At 51.7% G+C, this 14,158-nt stretch overlaps 1 pseudogene; it reads left to right on the forward strand.

The window, feature by feature from the left end:
• The first annotated feature begins 881 nt into the window (after nucleotides 1–881).
• On the forward strand, nucleotides 882–12,194 carry LOC127753240 (UDP-glycosyltransferase 87A1-like; annotated as a pseudogene).
• Nucleotides 12,195–14,158: the final 1,964 nt, after the last annotated feature.

Genomic DNA, 14,158 nt, shown 5'->3' on the forward strand with positions numbered 1-14,158 from the left:
ATTTATGGGGTCTTTACCTTGCTTGGTTTTTATTAGTTTGCTTTTTACTTTTGGTTTTGTTACTTTGGCTATATACTCACCGTGTGAGTTTGTTTTTGTCTGAACCTTGTAATAATTGGCTGTAGATCTTGAGCAAATGCCGAAATGTTTTATTCTATTATTAAAAAAATGATTTTCTAACGATTTTGACCCAAAAACCGTCGAACCCAGTGAAACCGCTAACAACGGGTTTGGTGCAGTTGGGGTTCACGGTATGGGCTGGGTTCGCTTGACCCGTGTAAAGGCTGACGCGAACCATACACACCTCTAAAAGCATGCAGTGCATGGTGGTTTTCTCAATAAGAGTAAAATGATGTAATCAGCTTATGCGGCAGGTAAATTGGGAATGCAATTGACCTGTGCTAGCTGTAAGAATATGTAATAGTCGCACCGTCGCAACCTGTGAAGGGATGATATATGTTTCTATCCTCGCTCATCGTGATAACCGGACGGCAGGTGGAAAATGTATGCAGCAGGCCAGAAGGTTAACTGCTAGAGCGTTTTTATTTTTCCGCGTTTCATCCGGTATTATTGACCGTTTGCGTTTCTCATTTCGGTTATATATTCTCTTGGTTTGTGTGTGCCCAAACAGGTTGCAAACGTGGACAGATCCATCTAATTCCTGATTTATATATGTCCACTCCACATTAATAAAACTTGTTGCAGATGGATACAGATGCAACGAATTATTCATAATCAATCGATATATTTATCAACCACAATGAATTGCGACAGGTAGCCGAAAACAACATCGACAGACAATGGCCTTCAAATATCTGTCTTCCTATAGCTGTCCTGTGTAGAGTACCAGCTGAACAGTACACACCGAGACACAGGTAATGACCATGGCGTCCCCAGTGGTGTCCCGGCACGTGGTCGCGGTGCCGTTCCCTGGCCGCGGCCACATCAACCCGATGCTCGCCGTGTGCCGCCACCTCGCGGCCGCGGACGCCGCGCTCGCCGTCACAGTCGTCGTCACGGAGGAGTGGCACGCGCTGCTGCAATCCGCCGGCGTGCCCGCGGCGCTGCCAGACCGTGTCGGCTTCGCCACCATCCCCAACGTTATCCCATCCGAGCATGACCGTGGCGCCGACCACATCGGCTTCATCGTGGCCGTGCACACCAGGATGGCGGCGGCCGTCGAGCGGCTGCTTGACCGGCTGTTGCTGGAGTGGAAGCGGAGGCCGGACGCCGTCGTGGCCGGCACCTAGCTAGCGTGGGTCGTGGCGGTCGGCGCGCGCCGTGTGTGAAAGTGTGATTGGCTCAACACGATAGATTGCACTATCGATATGATAGAGTACATATAGGCCCAAGCCTTCCATATCTACCCCAACCGATTTATAGAAACAATATCGGTGGGGATAAGGAAGGGAGGGAAACAAATATACACAATCGCAATCTAACAACCCCCCCCCCCCCCCCCCCCCCGCAGTCGGAACGTCGACGGAGCAGACATTCAGACTGGACCGGAACTCCGAGAAGATCGTGCTGGGAAGACCTTTGGCGAAGATGTCGGCGAACTGGGATGTCGTGGGAACATGTAACACACGAACTGAACCTGCGGCGACACAGTCACAAACAAAGTGTAGATTAATCTCCATATATTTAGTGCGCTGATGCTGCACCGGGTTAGTAGAGAGATAAACAGCACTCACATTGTCGCAGTAGACCAGTGTAGAATGACTCGGAGGGGTATGGAGCTCGTGAAGAAGCTGTCGAAGCTAGGTAGTCTCAGCCACGGCGTTGGCCACCGCCCAGTATTCCGCCTCGGCACTGGAGCGGGACACGGTATGCTGGCGCTTCGAGGACCACGAGACAAGGTTGTCACCAAGAAAAACAGCGTAACTCAAGGTGGATTTTCTGGTGTCAGGACAACCTGCCCAGTCAGCGTCGGAGTAGGCGATGAGATCGACTGGAGTGGAACGCCGAATGTGGAGACCGAGGTCAGGAGTGCCGCGGAGATAACGCAAGATGCGCTTTAGAGCGGCAAGATGCGGCTCCCGCGGGTCATGCATGTGAAGACACACCTACTGCACGGCATAAGAAATGTCAGGCCTGGTGAAGGTCAGATACTGCAGAGCGCCGGCAAGACTGCGGTAGTCGGTAGGGTCAGCAACAGGAGCACCATCAACAGCTGACAACTTGGCATTGGTATCCATAGGGGTAGCACACAGCTTGTAGTCGGACATGCCGGCACGGTCCAAAATCTCAAGGCAGTACTGTCGCTGACTGAGGTAGAGACCAGAAGACTGGCGTGTGACAGAAATGCCCAAGAAGTGATGTAGGCTGCCAAGGTCCTTCATGGAGAACTCCGACTGTAGTGACCGGATCGTCCCCTGAAGGAGAGCATCAGAGGAGGCTGTGAGCACAATGTCATCCACATAGAGCAGCAGGTAGACCATATCAGCACCGCGGTGGTAGATGAACAGAGAAGTATCTGACTTAGCCTCAACAAAACCAAGTGACAGGAGGAAACTGGCAAACCGGCTGTACCATGCTCGGGGGGCCTGCTTGAGGCCGTAGAGGGATTTGTTGAGGCGGCAAACCATGGCAGGTTTGGTGGAGTCAACAAAGCTAGCCGGTTGTGTGCAGTAAACTATCTCCTGAAGAGTGCCATGGAGGAAGGCGTTCTTGACATCGAGCTGGTGAACCGGCCAATCACGCGAGACTGCCAGGCTGAGGACGGTGCGGACGGTGGCGGGCTTGACAACTGGACTGAAGGTCTCGTCGTAGTCAATGCCGGGACGCTGGGTGAAGCCGCAAAGAACCCAACGGGCCTTGTACCTATCCAGGCTACCATCTGCCTGAAACTTGTGACGGAAGATTCACTTGCCGGTGACGACGTTAGCGCCATGTGGACGGGGCACCAGATCCCAGGTGTGGTTGGCCTGAAGCGCGGAGAATTCCTCTTCCATGGCGGACCTCCAGTTAGGGTTGGCAAGTGCGGCACGATACGTGCGCGGCACAGGAGAGAGGGTAGCCACACTGAGATTGAGGCGGTGGACGGGCTGACGAAGACAGGTCTTGCCGCGGGTCGTCATAGAGTGCTCGTTGACAATGGGTGAGAGACCGAGCTATGTCGGCACGCGGACGCCAGGCACATGCGCACTCCGGGGGCGTGTGGGGGCGCCGATCGGCTGGGGCCGAAGAAGCGTTGGTGGCTCGGTTGGTGCGCCGACCAACCAAGCGAGGGGTGGCCGTGGAAAACCAGGCGACACACCAGGTGCCTGAGCTGGTGATGGTGCAGTCGGCGACCGTGCCGGAGAAGTCGGAGGCCCGGTCGGCGTGTCGGCTGACCAGGAGGGGATAGGCGACCCAGGCCCAGCTGGGAGACTGGGCGAGGCAGGCCCAGTCGGAGAGGCCGGCCTGCTGGGGCCGGTGTGCGGGGCCGTCGTGGAGACGCTGGCCGCCGGACCGATGTGGTCAGGGCGGGGGCATCGTCCAATCGGCATCGGGAGAGAAGCTGAGAAATCCTCAAGGAACTCCAGATCAGTAGCCACTGCATTGTTAGTCATCTCAGCAAAAGGAAATACCAACTCATCAAACACCACATGCCGTGAGGTGATCACCCTGTTGGTGGCAAGATCTAAACACCGGTACCCTTTATGTTGGAGGGGATAGCCTAGGAACACACACGGGGTGGATCGTGGGCTAATTTGTGGGGAGCGGTGGTGGATGGGTTAGGGTAACACTTGCAACCAAACACTCGTAAGTGGGAGTAGGAGGGGTGTGCAAAATGGAGGGCAAATAAAGGGGTGTTGTAACGCCCCGATTTTCGTTCAGGATTAAAAATCATTAAATAATGTATTTTCTAGAAATTAAATAAAAGTTAAAGCAATTTAATCAAGTGAAATATTGAGGGAATTAAAAATTTCCTTTAAAAATCATTGGCCGAGAATATTTTGTAATATTCTTTGTGCCCTAAATATTCTCTGAAATTTTCCCGTGAATTTTCGGAGCTCAAGAAGTAATTATAATAATACAAAGTTCATTTAATCAATTTAAATAAAAAGAAAAGAAAATAATCTTCCCGTTCCTCCCTTTTGGGCTCGGCCCAAATTCCTTCCCCCTTCCCCTCCGGCCCGGCCGCCCTCCTCCCTCCTTTGGGCCGCCGGCCCAGCTCCTCCCTTCCCTCTCCCTCAAGTCCTCTTTACCTCCCCTAACCGGCCCTCTCTTGCTTTGGCCGACAGGTGGGACCCGTGGCCCCACCTGTCAGCTCCTCCTCCTTCCTCTGGCTGGCCGGCTGCAACCGCCATGGCCGCCCGAGCCGCCCCACGTCACCGCTTTCCCCGCCCACCTCCTCCACCCTGCACCGCTCCCGCCCGACCGTGGGACCTCGTCACCCACGACCCCGCTCCCCTCCCCCACTCCGTCCCGCGAAAAACCGCCGCCACCACCCCCACGACGCCGCCCCACTCCCCCTCGAAATCCGCCGCTCCCCGTCCCTCTCCTCGCCCCCTTGAGCTGTAAAATCAATACTCGTGGCCTCCTCTTCCTTTTTCCCCGTTTTCCCGAGTCCCCCACTCCCTCTACAGAGCTCTCCACGACGATCCCCATTGCCGCCGCTCGCCGGCGATCTCCAGCCGCGCGCCGCCGCTGCTCCCGCCGTCGCCGCGCCTCACCGCGTGTGCCATCAGCTTCGCCATCCCACGCCGCACGCCGGCCTCCACTCGGTTTCCTTCAACCGCCATCGGAACCACCTCCCCACCGTGTAACCTCTCTCCGCCGCTTGCCGCCGAACTCCGGCCGCCTCTCCTTGCCACGCTAGCCACCGCCAAGCCGCGCCACTGCCACTGTCGGCTTCGCCGCTCCAAGCCGAGCACCGGCCACTGCCTCGTTCCACCAATCCGTGGCCGAGTCATCACCTCCACCACCCAACCGAGCCGTTACCATCCTCCGCCACTCCAGTTGTCGCCTCCGGCCGCACCTCACTGCTCTCAGCCACCCCGCGGCCGCCATTAGCATCACCACTGCGAGGGCAAGCTCGGCCGCCCATCCCTTTTTCCCCTCCACCACCAGAACCACCTCCCCGCCATACCACCCTACCGGCTGCCTTTTTCCGCCTCTGGTCGCCGTTCGCCTTCACCCCGGCTGCCGCTGCGACGCATCGCCCGCATCGCCGGCTTCGCCGCGTCCCGCTCTTCCACGTCCGCCGCCCGATCGCCGCCTTCCGCCGTCGGGAGCCCCTCCTCATTGTCGACCTGTGGAGCGCCACCGCCTCCCTTCGCCAGCTACTCTCGCCGTCGCCGTGCCTCTCGGTGAGCTCCGCCACCTCCCTCTCCCTCACTGCCTCCGTTTCCTCTCGCCGCTTCCCGCGCTGCGTGCCGCCGCTCCCTGTGCCGCCCGCCGCCCGCCATCGCCGGTGACTGCGCACCGCCGCCCTCTGTGGTCGGTCGGGCCAGCCCCGACTGTGCCCGTGCCCGGCCACCACTCTCCTCAGCCGCTCGATCGGCTTGAGCCGATCTGGGCCGTCCATCCCGTGGACGGGCGGTGGACCACCCTTGTGGTCCCGGTCCATGGTGGACCGAGCCCCCTTGAGCCGCTGACGCCTGGGACCCGCCTGTCGGCGCCGGCCCCCTCTCTTGCTGATGTCAGCGGCAGTCCTTTTCCTTTGTGAAAATATTTAATAATTGCGCAATAATTCGGTAATAATTATAGATATTAATTTAATGGCTCAAAACCTTCTAAAATTCATATCTAATTCATTCGAACTCCGAATTGAGCCATTCAACTTGCAAAATTCATCTAAAATTGAGCTCTACATGTTTGTTTACTTTTTATGTACTGTTTTCTTGGTTTTTATTAGAGTTTTTCCTTGTTTTGTGTGCCAGCGTGTAGTTCCCGTCGTTTCGGAAGTCCGCGGTCGCGAGGAAAAGAGTTCAGAAGATCAAAGTGAAGAAGCAAGGTAAGTCACACATTCCCCTTGAGGATGTTGATCCCAATTTACAAATGTTTTACTGTTTACAAATAAATATGCATGTTTTGCTAATTACATGGGATCAGGGTTTACCTATCTGCTCGCTTGTGCCATATTTACTTGATATATGTCCTTTGTCAACATTGGGTAATAAATTGACTAGCTCATGTTACTTATGTGACCTAGCTAGAACTATATGCTTAGCCATGCTTAATTACCACTAGCTCAGTTGATGGGATAATTACAGTATTAGACCTTTTAGTATCAGAATGAGCTGCGTGCTCGAGACATTTGGCCATGCTTCATGGTCGTAATTATCCAACTAAAATGCGACTGAAGGGTGGGCTGTGGGTGCATGGTTTTGCTAGTCGCACCCATGGCAATTAAGGACCGGTTCACGGGAAACCCTGGAAGAATTTCTCGTACTTACCACAAGCCAGCGTGGGCAACGGCTGGGCTTGTAGTGTAGCTTTCCTCTAGCCGACGCATCCAGGCAAGGGTGGGCGTGATGGAGCGGGGCGGGCCCTGCGACGGCCTCTGTCGCTTCCGGATTCACCTAGGCACGAGAGGGGACTGCCCGCTGCCTTGCGAGGAGTGGGGGGTGAAACCTGAGGTGTGGTGTGCTTGGCTAGAGAGGGTTATGCGAATGGTCCTGTCACGGCCTCTTTCTGGTATGTCGTGGTGGCATGTCGGTGCACGGAAACGTGTCGTGGGGCTGTGTCTTGTGGGTACAGTTGTACACCTCTGATCAGAGTAAAACTATTCGAATAGCCGTGCCCGCGGTTATGGGCGGTCGACCAGATTCACCGTGATTAGTCCTACCTTTATGAATCGACTCAATGCACTATAGTTCAGGTGGGTTGGTTGGGCCTGTTCAACGTGGTGTAGCGTTGATCAGTGGAGATTTAATATTACCTTAATTACTCAACAGTTTTAGTGTTTTGCTCAATAAAATGTTTTACAACTACCTTTATGCAAATAGCCACAAACCGTCCTTGTGTCCCCTTGCACGTCTGCATCGTTGGTGTGGCTTGCTGAGTATGGTGGTTGTACTCAGTCTTGCTATTATTCCCCCTTTTCAGAAGTGTAGTGCTTCTGAGCTGAAGACGAGGTTAGAAGACCAAGGCTCAGACCCCAGTTGAGTTTTGCCTGTGGAGTGGAGCTGAAGCCCCGCTAGAATCGCCTTTTTCCGCTGCTGCTGCTTTTGTTTCGGTGTGAGGACTAAGTGCCTCTTCTGTAAGTATTTTACGTTTGGAACTGTATATTACTTGTCGCTTTATTTACGTTTGGAACTGTATATTACTTGTCGTTTTGTGTACCCTGGCTGGTCCTGGACAGGGATTTAATACACAAAATAGTCTGGAAATTTGGGCTAAATTTCTGGGCGTGACAGGTGTGATGCTGAAGGGTTTTGGTGGGATGACGGCTTATGAGGTGGGTGGCGGTGTGTAGGGCTTCAACCCAATAGGAAGCGGGAAGGCATGCTTGAAAAAGCAAGGAGCGAGTGATGTTATTGAGGGAACGAAGCATACGCTCGGCCTTACCTTTCTGTGGGGAAGTATGTGGGCAGGACATCCGGAGGGAGACGTCGTTGGTGAGAAAAAAAGAGCAAGCGGAGGAGTTGTCAAACTCTCTACCATTGTCACACTGAATGCTGCAAATAGTCGTGGAAAACTGGGTCTTCACAAAGGCAAAAAAGTGAGATAGCGTAGAAAATGTATCGGATTTAAAACGGAGTAGGAAGGTCCACACGTAATGCGAGCAATCATCAAGAATGACGAGATAGTATTTAAATCCAGACACACTAGGTATGGGTGATGTCCACAAATTACAATGCACTAAATCAAAATTTGCCTTGGCCCGACTAGAGCTAGTGGGGAAGGGAAGACGCACATGATGACCTAACTGACATGCATGACAAAGTGAGGTGGTGACTTTTGGTGGTGGAATGATAGACGCCTGCGCCAAGCGAGTAAGAGCCTCATGACCAAGATGTCCAAGGCGACGATGCCATAGGTCGGTGTTGGTGGAGGTAGCGACAAAGGCACGTGCAGAGGACGCCGAGGAGTACGCATCCGCCGGGAGAGGATAGAGGTCACTGGAACTATTGCACTTGACGATCTCGGTCTTGGTTGGGTAATCCTTCACAGAGAGGCCAAAAGGGTCAAGTTCAATAGAAACCCAGTTATCACGAGAAAAACGGCGAGCGGAAATAAGGCTTTTAATAATCTCGGGCGAAACCAGAACATTGTTAAGCACAAAGGAATAACTGGGATAGTGCAAATAGGCACGACCAATGGATGTAATGGGAAGAAGGGAGCCATTGCCAACAATAATGTGAGAGGGAGTATTGTGGGTGGGGCGTTGGGAGATGGAGAGGGTACCGGTGTCAGACGTCATATGAGAAGTAGCACCTGAGCCCATGTACCATTCAGTAGAAGGCGGAGTAGTCAGCGTGGTCATATTGTAGGCGCCTGCAAGGACCTGTGGATCCCACTGCGAGGGGCCGTTCCACTGGAACGGCATGGTGGCGACTGACGCCACGGGAGTCGGCAGCACCGTGGAGGGGGCTGCGAACTGGGCTGGCCCAGGCGCAGCAACGGAGGCCGGCGGGTAGGCGTGGGCCGGCGCGTTGGTGAGGGCAGTGCCAGCGAAGCCGGGCCATGGCCCAAGAAGACCTGGGCCAGCCTGGCCCGGCCACATGTGAATGCTCCTAGTCCAGGGATTAAAGGTCGTGGGCCATCCCTGGTTGGCCCGTGTAGCAGAGGCCTGTGAAGCAGTGGAACCCTGGTTTCCTTGGCTGCCGCCGCCGTGGGGGGTGCCACCACCGCAGCCGCCGCCTCCGCTGCCGCTACCACCACCTCCGCCGCCACTGCCGCTGCTACCACCGTTACCGCGACCGCGGCGACAATTTTTGTTGCAGGAGTTGCCGTTGGAGGAGTTGGTGGATGACGAGCGGATGTTGGTGGAGGATGACACGAGGAGAGCCGTGGCGGCGCCGGTCGGCCGATGTCCCTTGGTCAGCTCGTCGAGGAGGAGTTGAGCGCGGGCTTCGGCGAAGGTAGGGAACGGGACTTGCAGCGGGAGGAGGGACTTGGGGTTGTCGAACTTGTCGTTCAAGCCGCCGATGAGTGTGAGGACGAGGGAGCGGTCCTTGACGGGCTCGCCGACATCGGCGAGGTTGTCGGCGAGGACCTTGAGGCGCCGGCAGTAGTCGCCGATGGAGAGATCACCTTGTTGCAGATGATGGAGTTCGGCGGTGAGATTGACAGCGCGTTGTTCGCCGTTGCCGAGGAATTGTAGCTCAAGGTCACGCCACACAGAGCGCGCAGTCGCCGTGGGAGAGAGCACCTCCTGCATAAGAGTAGAGGAGATGGAACCGTATAGCCAGCCGAGGACGACACAGTCCATCTGTGTCCAGTTGGCCTGATCGGCGTGAGGGACGTTGGAGAAGACATGGTCCTGCAGGGCGTATTTGCCGAGCGCGACGAGGAAGAGGCCTTGCCAGCGGGAGTAGTTGTCGGAGTCGAGATCGAGGGTGACGGGGACGAGTGCCTTCACGTTGAGGACGGCGATGGCTTGGCTGTAGAGAGTGGCGACGGCTTCGGCGTCGAGTGCTAGCGGTGGTGGCGGTGGCACGATGGCGTCTTGAGTAGGGGCGGCCGACGTGGTGGTGATGCCGAGTCGGGCGAGGAGCGCCAGGAGCTCGGGCGGGAGTGCGGCCGCAGAAGTCGGAGGAGGGACCGGTGGCGGTGCTGACGCGGGCGCGAGGACGACGGTCGTCGGGGGCGCAGCCGTCAGGGGCGTCGATGGCGGCACCGCAGAGGAGACGGCGTCGTCAGTAGCCGGCACTGACTGGAAGAGGTCGAGCAGCACAGGAGCGAGGGCTGTCCGGGCGGCGTTCGCGGCGCGGTCGGCGGCGTTGCCGGCGACAGCATCGGTCAGGCCGTCGTCAACTTGAAGGCCGGGACCGGGATTGAAGGAGGAGCGGACGGCGTCGGTGATGACCTTGATGGTATCTTCGAGGACGGAGTCAGCAGTAAGAGATGAGGGAGAGGCCATGGCGGCGGTGGGAGGCGCTGGCCGGCTGGGGTGGAGAAGATGTGGAAGCAGAGGAAAGAAACTAATCTGATACCATGAAAGTGTGATTGGCTCAACACGATAGATTGCATTATCTATATGACAGAGTACATATAGGCCCAAGCCTTCCATATCTACCGCAACCGATTTATAGAAACAATATCGGAGGGGATAAGGAAGAGAGGGAAACAAATATACACAATCGCAATCTAACAGTGGGATCCCGGTGTGTTCGCTGTGGACCATGGCCGCCACGTTCGTCTAGGCGCTCTACCACTTCAACCTCTGGCCGCCGGTGGATGGTAGCGAAAGCGAACAAGGTATTTGGTACTATTTTGGTTGCAGGGTCGACGTCTCTAATTTTGTCCCTTTTCTTAAGAACAATCTGAATTTAAAACAGAGCGTGAGTACGTACCTAACTACCTACAGTACCTAGAGAATTTATTATTTGTCATTCTTCCAAAATACACATGTCTAAATGAAAACGAAAATTTAGAAGAGTAGTATTTAGACATGTGAATTTTGGGAGGATGGCAAATAGTAAGTTATCCCCTATATTGACAAATATTGTGGTAGTCCTAAGCTAAACAGTGGTATGGCCCCACCAAACACAGAAAATATATACTCCCTCCATTTTGTTTTAATCATCATATAATTATTTTACCAAAACCATGAAAAACTTAACTATGATGCATTTTATTTAATGTGAGTATGTGGGAAAAGAATCAAGAAACAGCGGACTTTAACTCCACATGTGCACAACAAACGTGTGCTTACCTACCACCACTGCAACAAAAAAGAGGCACTTTTATGGAGGCTTTTTACAAATTGCTTCTAAGATCACAAATTTTATAGTGTAAGACACTTTATAGAGGCACTTTAAATTGCTTTCCATGGTTAGGCATTCATGTTACGCCCTCCATTTCATATTATAAGGAGTTGTTTTTTAAAAAAAATTGATCAAATATATTGGAAAGCATATCAATATTTTCAACACACAACGAAGATACTATCGAAATATATTTAATGTTAGATTTAATGAACTAATTTGGTGGTGTTATTTACCATATAAATATGGTCAAAGTTGTAGAAGTTTGACTTAAAAAAAAAAATCAAAACGTTCACTAATGTGAAATGGAGGGGGTACAGACTTACGGTGCTTGTGCATTTTCTCTTTTTTAGAAAAACCCTAGTGTGTTTGCAACTGCATATCCGGTTGCTCCCTTAGTAATTGCAGATCACTGATGTGCTTTACTTCTATGCCCTACAGAACTAAGCTGCAGGTCGTTGGAGCAATACGTCCCAGGTCTGTCATCAGTTAGATTGTCCGATATCAAGACCTTCCGTGCAAGCTGGGAGCGGCCAATGAAAATAGCAGAAGAAGCGCTCGTCAACATTCGTAAAGCGCAGTGTATCCTCTTCACCTCCTTCCACGAGCTCGAACCGGAAATCATCAACAGAATAGCAGAAACGGTTCCATGCCCCATATTACCATATACCCGATCGGCCCTTCGATTCCGCACTTGCCACGGAACGGCGACGACCCAGGCAAGATTGGCAACGATGATCACCGTAGCTGGCTGGATGCACGGCAGGAGAACTCCGTGCTGTATGTCTCGTTCGGGAGCTACGTCACGATGTCGCACTCGCAGTTGGAAGAGATCGCCATGGCGCTGCGCGACAGTGGAGTTCAGCTGTTTTGGGTGGGCAGAGACAAGGCTGATAGCCTGCAGCAGCAGGTTGGTGGTGACAATGGCTTGGTGGTGCCATGGTGTGAGCAGCTGAAGGTCTGTTCCATCCATCCATCGGTGGCTTCCTCAGCCTTTGCGGGTGGAACTCTGTGCTGGAGGCCGTGTCAGCTGGGGTGCCACTGCTCGCTTTCCCTATTGGATGGGATCAACTGGCTGATGGACATATCGTGGCTGATGAATGGAAGATTGGCATCAACTTGAGGGGACAGAGGGGTGAAGATGGCATTGTCAGCAGGGCTGCCATCCGTGCTGCGGTGATAAAGCTGATGGATCTCGATGATAGTGAAAGCCAAGAGATGAGGAGGAGAGCTGCAAAATTGCACGCGGCTAGTCGCGGTGCGATCCAGGAAGGTGGCTCCTCGCATCGTTCTTTGAATAGCTTAGTGAATGATCTTGCCCAAGGCTAAATGGTGCGGGAACTTGTCAGTGATTTCAAATCCTTCCGTGAGAACGTTTCAAAGAAGAGATTTTCTCCAGTACTTGGAAATCACGATAACCGTTGATCAGCTGCAATCTAATGGTCTACGGTACAAGGTATCTATAAAAAGGTACTTACAAAAATGGGCCAGGTACTAACATAGAGATTAGACGGGAGGGTAGATAGGTAATTGTCTCCATTGGTATTTAAATCAAGGGACTGTCTACGTGTCACCCTAGTGAAAAAATTTGTAAACGCACTAGATTTTCTGTCCGTCCGATGGAAATCCTCACCAGCGATGCGAGCGAACATGCCGCATGGATCTTGCCATCCTCGCACTTTGCCAGGTGGATCGGATCTCCCTCCTGGACCCGTTTTGTTCTTCTTCTCTTTTTTTTTTGCGATAGAACCCGTTTTGTTCTGTGGGCTACCATTTGTTCTGTGGGCTATCATTTGGCCCATTTTGTTCTGTGGGTTAACATTTTGACCTGTTTTGTTTAGTATTGTGGGCTAGCATTTGGCCCATAGGTTATAGAGAAAAAAATCACTCCTCGTCAACTCAGGGATGTAGTTTTCATGCAAACTGAATTCGCCACTTGGTTGTGCCTGATTGTTGGAAATTCAATGTAATTTTACATGTGGATGAATAGTAGGGGAGCATGGGATTCTGCAGATTAACAAAAAATAGCTTTCTGTTAGTCTTGGAGCATGCAGATTGGGTGGAAAAAAAGAACACTTGGTGTGCCTACCTTCTTCGATTAGTTGAAGAAAATCGTGGGTTCATGTTATCACCTTTTACCTAAATGACAAAAAAATGCTTAGCGTTTGAACCGATCAAAAAACATGCAGTTAACTGAACATTTTTTGGGAGATGATATTTGCTGAAATATTTACTAAACTTTGCACTAAACAAAACCACTTCAACTTTGCCATCACATCCACGTCTGAAAAATTTACTGAACTTTGCACTAAACAGAATCACTAAACCTGCATCACAACACATCATTAGGCGCCTTAGGAGCCATTGCTCTGGTAGGACCCCTTCATTCTGCAAACATGGGCTCTCAGCAAAAAAATTGTCCACAAAATGAGACTACTTCTTCAGTCCAAAAATTGGCAACTCAATTTCACCCGTTCCCTAACAAAAATTTGCAAGAACTCAATTTACACATCACTAGCAGAGTACAGTTCTACAGAGAGCACAACTTGTGATTTCAAAAATTAGCAGAAGTCAAAACTAACAAAACTAGGTGTCATTAAAAGCATGGAGATCACGCCGAAGATGGAGGAGAAGAAGGAGAGTCAAACAAATAGATATATAGGTGCACAACATCTTAATTTTCTATCATAATAGGGCATAAGAACAGAGCCAACTGATGCCATGCCCATAAACCAGAAAAGGAGAAAAAAAATGGAATTGATGCACTAATGATGTCCAGAAAATGAAAACATCATCTATGATCAACAAGGATAATCTTAAAAATGCACCCATGGAGGCCTTGACACCTAGTATTTCAGATAACACAAGCTTTTACACTAAAATTTACTCTACATGATTGAAGTTTGCTTACAAAACTACTCATTTTAGTACATACATACATATCTAGTTTTCAAGACTGTCTAACTGATTTGGTCAAAAAAATGGTATTATCAGGAGCTGACAAAACTAAACATTGTTAGAGGTAGACAAAACTAAGTGCATTTAACAAAATGAAAAAAACTAGTAGATAACAAAACTTGTAGCTCACAAAAGTAGTATATATGTGAACAGCGAAGTTATAGCTGAACACATCATTGATCCCCCTACCCCCCATTGCAGATTGATTATTTGCTGAAAAAAAAAGGAGAGGTTCTAACTGTCAGTATATCAGTGAGAATATTAAAATTACAGAACAGACCTATAGTGCGCATACATAAATCACTATAGATGTGTAGAAACATGTCTTTTCTAAC

The sequence above is a fragment of the Oryza glaberrima genome, chromosome 10, assembly GCF_000147395.1.
Source record: "Oryza glaberrima chromosome 10, OglaRS2, whole genome shotgun sequence".
NCBI classification, from domain to species: domain Eukaryota; kingdom Viridiplantae; phylum Streptophyta; class Magnoliopsida; order Poales; family Poaceae; genus Oryza; species Oryza glaberrima.